The 8,839-nt window shown below is 38.3% G+C and overlaps 1 non-coding gene across 1 annotated transcript; it reads left to right on the top strand.

Moving 5' to 3' along the window:
• Nucleotides 1-1,906: 1,906 nt before the first annotated feature.
• Nucleotides 1,907-2,013, top strand: LOC118487817. Its single transcript, XR_004882760.1, has one exon. It is a non-coding gene; the product is annotated as a small nucleolar RNA R71 (small nucleolar RNA).
• Nucleotides 2,014-8,839: the final 6,826 nt, after the last annotated feature.

Genomic DNA, 8,839 nt, shown 5'->3' on the forward strand with positions numbered 1-8,839 from the left:
CACGGCCCATGCTGAACTTGCTGTAATGAAGAAAAACTGTCGGGAGGCGCTGTTTTTGTGCATGGGGTGCTGGTTTAAGTTTTCCCTTGGTATCCTTCACCATCCCGAGTGTGTTTTATTCCTGAAAATTAAAACTAAACTAGAAAACATAAAAATTAATTTAAACTAAACTAAGGATAGTTCCGCAGAATGCCTCCGTGGTGCGCCACGTTTATAAGGGTCCTTGGCTAGACCCAAAGCCTGGTCATATGTTACCCAAGTGGGATTTTTGCATCCCATGCTGCACCGTCGGAGAGCATCATCCAAGCTTGAGTCTATGACCTTCATGTAAGTGGTTGGGTCATCGTCCTCTACTCTTTTTCCGACTCCGAACTTCATTTCCTTGTCCCCAATCCGCAATGTTTGTGTTCCATAGTTCATGTCTACCACTGCGTGGGCCGTAGCTAGGAATGGCCTCCCTAAGATGAGTGGTTTTTCGGTATCTTACTCCATATCTAGTATGATAAAGTCAGCCGGGAAGACAAATTCGACGACTTTGACCAATAGATTTTCAACGACACCTTGTGGATATTTGACGGACCTATCAGCGAGTTGTATGCTCATTTTTGTAGGGCTTGTTTTTCCTAGGCTGAGTCGGTTGAACATTGATGCGGGCATGAGGTTGATACTAGCCCCGAGGTCGGCTAGTGCATTGCGAATCGGAGATTCCCCAATCGAACAAGGAATTGTGAAGCTTCCAGGGTCACTCTTCTTTTGCGGGAGTTTGTTGAGTAGCAGGGCGGAGCATTCTTCGCTTAAATTAACTAATTGCAATGATTCAATTTTTCTGTTATGAGTGAGGAAGTCCCTCATGAATTTTGAATATTTAGGCATTTGAGTTAGGACTTCGATAAATGGAACATTAACATGCAATTGTTTTAGCAAATTTTCAAATTTTGCGAATTGCTCATTTGTCTTTTGGCGAATTAACCAACCGGGGTACGGAACCGGAGGATTTTTGGCGGGCTCTTGATTTGGTGGAGGAGCCGTCTCTTGTTGGGGCGTTGGGGGTGTTGCGGGTTGACTAGGTCGGCTCTTTTCGGTTGGAGGTAATGGAGCCTCCTCGGGACCCACGGTACGGTTTCTCAATGTGATGAGATGTACTTGCGCATTTGGGTTGGTTTCGGTATTACCTGGTAACGCGCCTTGTGTTCTCGCGGAGAAATTTTGAGCTAGTTGATTTAATTGTTTTTCAATGTTTTGAATACTAGCTTGTTGATTTCTAAAATTCGATTCCAGTTGTTGAAATCGATCCGAGTTTTTCTTTTTGGTGTCGGAGATGAGGCGAGATACAGTATCTTCAAGCCTTTCTCGTCCCCCTTGTTGTTGAGAGAAATTTTGTGACTCGTTTCTTGGTTGTTGAAAGTTTATTCGTTGGTTTAGATTTTGTTGGTTACTACTATTGCCGGGTTCTCTCCAACCAAGGTTAGGGTGGTTACGCCATCCTTGGTTGTAGGTACCCGTTGGAGGACCTGACAGCCTAGGTCTATTATCAATGTAGTTTACCGATTCTGTTTGATTATCTACATCTTTCATACAACTCCAATTTTCATGTGGCCCACCACATCCCTCGCAAGCTATAACTGAAGCCGTTTTTGCCGTTTCTAATTTTTTGATTTTTGAAGAAAGGGCTTCGATTTGGGCTTGCAAGGAGGTGCTTTCATCAATCTTATGGGCGCCCGGGGTAATAGATTTCGTGCCTCGGGGAGTGTGCCATTGAAAATTGGTTTGAGCAATTTCCTCAATTTGATTATAAATTTCATTTGGGAGGCGATTACCTAAAAGTCCCCCAGACCTAGAATCGAGTGTTTGTCTTGTGTGTGGCAACAACCCATTATAGAAAGTGGATACTTGTTGCCATACCGCAAGACCGTGATGAGGACACTTTCTTAGTAGCTCCTTGAACCTTTCCCAAGTTTCATATAAGGATTCCCCGTCCTCTTGCGAATATGTGTTAATTTCAGTCATTAATTTAGCCATTTTAGAAGGAGGGAAATACTTATATAGAAACTTTTGGGCTAGTTCATCCCAGGTGTTTACCGAGCCAACTGGGAGGGTATTAAGCCAAGCTTTAGCTCGGTCTTTTAGTGAGAATGGAAACATTCGAAGGCGGATGGTGTCGTTTGATGCTCCATTGATCCGAAAGGTATCACATATTTCTAAGAAGTTAGCAATATGTAGATGGGGATCCTCGTCCGCAAGCCCGTGGAAGGTTGCGGAGTTTTGGAGCATTTGTATCAAATGTGATCGAAGTTCGAAGTTGTTGGCCTCGACATTCGGTGCATTGATAGCGGCGCCGAGATTACCTACGGTGGGCCGTAGGTAATCCATGAGGGTACGTTGATCCGCCATTGGAAGTGGGTCCCTCGAAACTTTCTCTTGGTTTTTAGCTTTAAGTCTTTTTCTTAGAAAGCGTTCGGGTTCGTCTAGAGGTTCTTTTATGTCTCTACTGGAACTGGAGCTCATACACTGCGTAGAAAGATCAGGTGCGGTGCCTGGGTTCCAAGTCCTGCAATAAGAACACAAAAGGATGTTGGTCAGAAGTTTCACCACGGCCCCGTGCTCAGATGAACACGGCCCGTGGTCGGAGATACAGTAATTGTTTTCCGGATCCCTGTTACTAGGGAGCTCGACACGGCCCCATGTTGCACCGACACGGCCCCGTGCTCAGCTCTCTGTAACTCGGAAAATAAAAACTGCCAGTAACAATGCTGGGCACAGCCCCGTGTCGGACCAGGCACGGCCCGTGTTGAGCTCTGCAGAAACTGAAAAATAAGAAAAAACGATTAGGCCGTTGATTCCTAACTTTCTTAAAATCCTTGTGTCCCCGGAAACGGCGCCAAAAACTTGATGCGCGTGTGGTGTTATAGGTTTTATGTATATTTTTAGCCCTTTTTTACACATTAGTCAAGTTTTAAATTTATAAAACACGATATTTTACTAACACCAGACACACATATGGGCAAGTGCACCCATCGTATAGTATAGTGTTGGCAAGATACTGAGGTCGTCCAAGGACACAAGAGCTTTTAATACCGGTTTATCCTCAACGTCTAATCAAATCAAAAGTTTAGAAAAAAGGTTTTTAAACTAGAAAATAAAAACTAAAAATGCTGAAAAATAAAAATAAAAACAGATAGACAAGATGAATCACTTGGATCTGACTCGCCTTTAGTGTAACCTTTGATTATTTCCGCACTTTTGCACTTTTTAAGAGATTATCTTAGTTATAGTAGTAGGCCCCTCTTTTGAAGGTGACGTTACCCTCAACCCAGTAGTTTGAGTCAGCAAGGATACAATCCTAAAGGGTTGGATTAGTGAAAGATAATTAATTAAGTTATTAATGCGTATTGTGGTAGGTCCCTCTTTTGAAGGTGACGTTACCCTCGGCTAAGTAGTCTGAGTCAGCAGGGATACAGTCCTAAATAGCCGGGTTAATGTTTTAATAGTAGTTTACATATGAGGGGATTAAGGAGTTCGGACCCCCGCCATCCAATACCAGCGGGTATTGAAGGAGGTCCTACTAAAGTTGACCCAGGTCCTTGCAGGATCTATACACTGAACAAGGCAAGACTCTTACCAAACCATTCCCTTAACTCCCGACCAGGTAGCCAACATATCTCCATCTAGACCGTGGAGATATGAATGGTGAAAATCTTTTATTTTATATAGGCAGTAAAATAATGCCAAGACACCACGGACAAATGATAAGGAAGATTCACCTTCAACATAAGAAACTAGTTATTACAGTCATTAATACATAACCGAATAAAAAGTGCGAGAAGATTAAAAATAAAAAGTATTACATTAGACACTTGTCTTCACCAAGTAATGTAAGAGACTTAGGCAAACATGGCCTTTGATTGTCAAGAACTCTTACGATCAATCTTGGTTCCCGAGACTACTACACACACTCTATGATGAATGATAGAAGATGGTGGTGGATATTGGTTGTGATGGTGGTGGTGGGTGAAGTGTGAGAGAGGTGGTTTGCCAAGGATGGTTTGCGAGTGAGCCAAGCACCCCTATTTAAGCCTGCACAGAAGCCCGGACACGGCCCCGTGTCCATTGGGCACGGCCCCGTGTCCACCTGTTTCTCTTTCTTCATTAAATGCAGTTTGTCTGCATTAGTTGACCACGCCCCCGTGTCCGCTGGGCACGACCCCGTGTGCAGAAGCTATGTGTACTATCAAGATTTTCCTAGATTCTGCAAATCTTAGAGTTGACCACGGCCCTGTGTTCGCTGGGCACGCCCCAGTGGTGGGTGATAGAAGCTTCTACAACTTTGTCTTTTCTGCAGATACTTCGGCACGCCCCCGTGCTCATTGAGCACAGGGCGTGTTCAGCCTTCTGTTCCTTGTTTTTGTTTGGGATGATGTTGTCTGGGGGTCGGGCATGCCACGTTTATTCCTTTTCTTGTATTTATGTTAGATTTAGCTGCCTTTTTGCTTCTTTTGTTCATATGAGCTCATTTAATCCTGAAAATACAAAAGGAAGACAAAAGCACACTTTTTCCAACATTAGTATTAAAAAAAGGGTTATTTTTATGCCTCATTTGATGTAATTTATATGTTGCATTTTACTCACATCAACCATACTAAGGAAACTGATAAAACTACAGTTATGGTTTTATTACATAAGTACATGTGCACTTCCTTTAATTGCTATTAACTTTTTATTCTTTGTATCCCAAGTTAGGATTTTTGATGAATAGATCAAGTCTCATACTTATCAGCAAAACTATAGAACTATTAATCTTGATAATTATGAGAGGGGCGCAGGCCAACAAACAAGTCTGTTTCCACCTCCGAAAACGGGCTACTTTGGCTTCTTGTAATCACATCTTTCTCCTTCACATAATGCTCGAGTGAAATTCTATCACGCTGATATAATTCAAAGACAAATATTATACCGTATTCTTTCTTTGTACATAAAAAAGGCTAAAGAGAAGGTTCCGTCTTTTATGGAAAAAATGTACCTTTTGGCATAAAATTGCAGTTTTTTGCACTAATCTTGCATTTTCTTCCATGAGGTATCTTTCCTGAAGATGAAAAGGGTGTAAAAGCAAGATACTATATGATTGCTAGAAAGATAGCACAATGCAAACCTTTGCTTTCAGTTTTTCAGTTTGTTCCTTAAATAAATGAGCCTAAAATCAAGACAAGAAATTAGGTTAACCAACAAAAACTTATACATTATATATAAGACTATCCCGAATGCTCCTACATAAATCCCTCAAATTATATATAGGGGAAGGTTCAAATGAAAATCACTAATTATCGCGAAAACTCGAAAACTAATTAAGTAAGCAAAAAAAACATACCAATTTTTTTTGCATACCAATTTTCGCTATTTTTTATATATAAAAAAATTTAAAAAAAAATTTGTAGTGCACATGTGTAATGTGTACTACACATGTGTATTATTACACATGTGTACTACAAAAAAAAGTTTTTTGAAAAAAAGTTTTTTTTATATATAAAAAATAGCGAATTTTAATAAAAAAATTGTAAACAAAAATTGGTGTGCTTTTTAGTCTTTTTTTAGTTAGTTTTTGAGTTTTCACAATGAAAGTGGTTTTCATTTGAACCTTCCCCTATATATATATAATATATATAGGGGAAGGATGTATAGAAAACTTATTTGTGCTAAGAAAACCTAGGAAACTCAATCTATAACCATTGATCAAGATCATCCAATGGCTCATAAATTTTGAAGCCTTTTTTAATTAAATTTAATAAAATGATGAGGTCAACAAAAGTACTTAAAGGGTATTTAGGTAAAATCAACCATAATTGTAGTACATTATATATATTATAATATTATGTGATTTGACATGCATTAAAGGAGGTGCACAAATATCTATAAGAACTAATCAAATACCCCAACCTCATCTCAAACATTTCAAAAGACTCAACCCAAATTCATCTCTTTCTCTCTCAAACAATCGATCTTCCCAAAACCCACCGGAGAAGATGATCTGACCGGAGAAGAAAAGGGGCACCGGAGAAGATGATCTGACCGGAGAAGATGATCTGACCGGAAAAGGGGCACCGGAGAAGATGATCTGACCGGAGAAGAAAAGGGGCACCGGAGAAGATGATCTGACCGGAGAAGAAAAAGGGCACCGGAAAAAGGTGCTACAGTGATTCGCAAAAGAAAATAAAAACAAGGTGCGACGGTGAATCTAAATCACTAGATATGAGATAAACATTTCAGTTGTTATCATCTGGTAAAAGTTGCCGGAAATGGAAGAAAGCAAGAAGCAAGTGCAGAAGCAAGTAAGTTTGGTTCGATTTTTTATCAGGAGGTGTTTTGATCGGTGATGATTTTTGCTTTTTTCCGATCGGTAGGTGTTTTGATCAGATAAATGTTGGGTTTTCTGTTTTTTCCGATCGGTAGGTGTTTTGGTCCGATCGGTGTGTGATTTGATCGGTGGTGATTTTTGTTTTGAATGAGACTAGAAAGTGTTAATGTTGGTTTTTATGTTTTTTTCCCAATCGGTAGGTGTTTTTTGGTCCGATCGATGGTGATTTTTGTTTTTAATGCGACTAGAAAGTGTTAGTTATTTTGAGTAGAAACAGCCTCGGGTTATTTATTATTATTATTTTTTTTGGATTGCAAACTTGCCAACTGCACGTTAAAACTATTGATTTGTAACATGTGTTAAACATGTCTTATATTTTTATCGAAAACATATTAGGTAACATGTGTTAGACCTGCCTTGTTTTCTGTCAAAAACAAATTAGGTAAACCTCTGATATTAGGGTACAAGTCTAAGGGCTCAAAAGCATATAAATATATTAGCGTAACATGTGTTAAACCTGTCTGATATTAGGGTACAAATCAACGGACTCAAAAGCATATAAACATATTAGCGTAACATATGTTAAACCTTCTTATTAGGGGTACCATGTGTTAAACCTCCCTGATTAAGTAAACATATTAGTGTAACATGTGTTAAACCTGTCTCATTTTTATCAAATGATGTAAACGTGTGTTAAACACGTCTTATTACTATGTGTTAAACCTCTGGTAAACATGTTAGTGTAACATGTGTTACACCTGTCTTATTTTTATCAAATTATGTAACATGTGTTAAACCTGTATTATTTTTATCAGATTAGTTAACATGTGTTAAGCTCTCATATTTTTTCCAAGTTATCTAACAAGTGTTAAACTTGTCTTATTTTTATAAAAATAGGTAACATATATTAAACCTGACTTTATTTTATCAAAAACATATTAGGTAACCTGTCTTATTTTAATGAAATTAAGTAACATGTGTTAAACCTGTTTTATTTGCAGTAACAAAGAGAGTAACAAGATCGCAAACTGGTAAGATACCAAAAAGCGAAAGAAAGTAGACGAAGAAACGAACAATGAATGGGATGAAGAAAGAGAAGAATGCCACTCATATTCTGTTGTCGCCCTCTAACACTTTGAACGACACTCATATTCTGTTGTCGCCCTTTAACAAATGGGAGCAGGAAAATGAAGGAGGTGAGAAAGTTGCGGATGAAGTATGCCACTCATAATATTCTGTTGTCGCCCTCTAATACTTTGAAAGGCAAGATAGAAGCTGCCTCATTTATGGGAGGGCGCTGAGTGTGGTAGTGTTGTCTTTTCTACAGTTTTTGTGGGAACATCTATGGTTGTTTTTATAGTTATCTTGGGTACCACAACTTTTGTTTATAACAAGTCAACTGGCTAGTGATATATGCGTGGTGGTTTTTGTAACTATCATAGTCACCACGAATTTTATTTATTTTAAATTATGGCCATAACCCAAAATACAATATGACCATTCTGGTCTTCTCTGTAATATGTTGGTGTCTGGATGTTAAATAGTTATGGTGGGAAATGTATTTGGTTACCAGTTATCAGTTAACATGTGTTATTAGTTAACATGTTTTATTCATTACCAATTGTAAGAAAAGTAGTAGACGAGCATTGGGTGGTTAACATATTGTTTCAATTGTAACCTTTGATACTAATTAACAAGTGTAACATGTGTTACCCCTGCCAACCAAGTAAAAAGAAAAAAAAAGAAGAGAACGAAAAGAGAACTTCGTATTTTGGTACACAGGATGAAGTAGAAAACAAGGTACATACCTTTAATGTTACATGGAAACAATAAGCAATTGTAACATGTGTTACACATCTTACGTAAGTAAATGCAGTACATGGTGGAACATGTTAGTAACATGTGTTACATACGATGTAGTGAATAAAAACAAGGCACATATATAGTGAATAACATACATATACATGTAACATGAGTAACTTGTGTTACATACGATGTAGTGAATAACATACGTATACATGTAACATGAGTATATGCACCACAAAGGCATACGCATGTTACATGTGTGTATGAAACACACTTGGTATATATAAAACACTTGGTATATGTAACATGTATACATCCAAACATGCTAGTACATGTGATTTGTAACACATGTTACAAAAGTATATGCAACACATGGGAATCATTGTCATCTAATATAATCGAAGTAATCACATAAAAGAAGTGTGTAACATAAGTAATACATGATGGTTTGATTGGTTACCGAATTGATTACAGAGGTGCACCCTTTTAAAAAACAAAAATAGGTCGTTAAACATAAAAAGTGGTAAAGGTAACATATAAAAGTGGTACCATACACAAGAATATACACATCTAGTAAAACAAGTTAAGGGAAACTATGCCATTGTCAAATTACAACCAAAATACATGTTGAAACACGAGCGGGATATTGTTTATGTTTCACATGAAACGTACATACGTTAAACTAAG

Source organism: Helianthus annuus, chromosome 15, assembly GCF_002127325.2.
Source record: "Helianthus annuus cultivar XRQ/B chromosome 15, HanXRQr2.0-SUNRISE, whole genome shotgun sequence".
Classification (NCBI taxonomy): domain Eukaryota; kingdom Viridiplantae; phylum Streptophyta; class Magnoliopsida; order Asterales; family Asteraceae; genus Helianthus; species Helianthus annuus.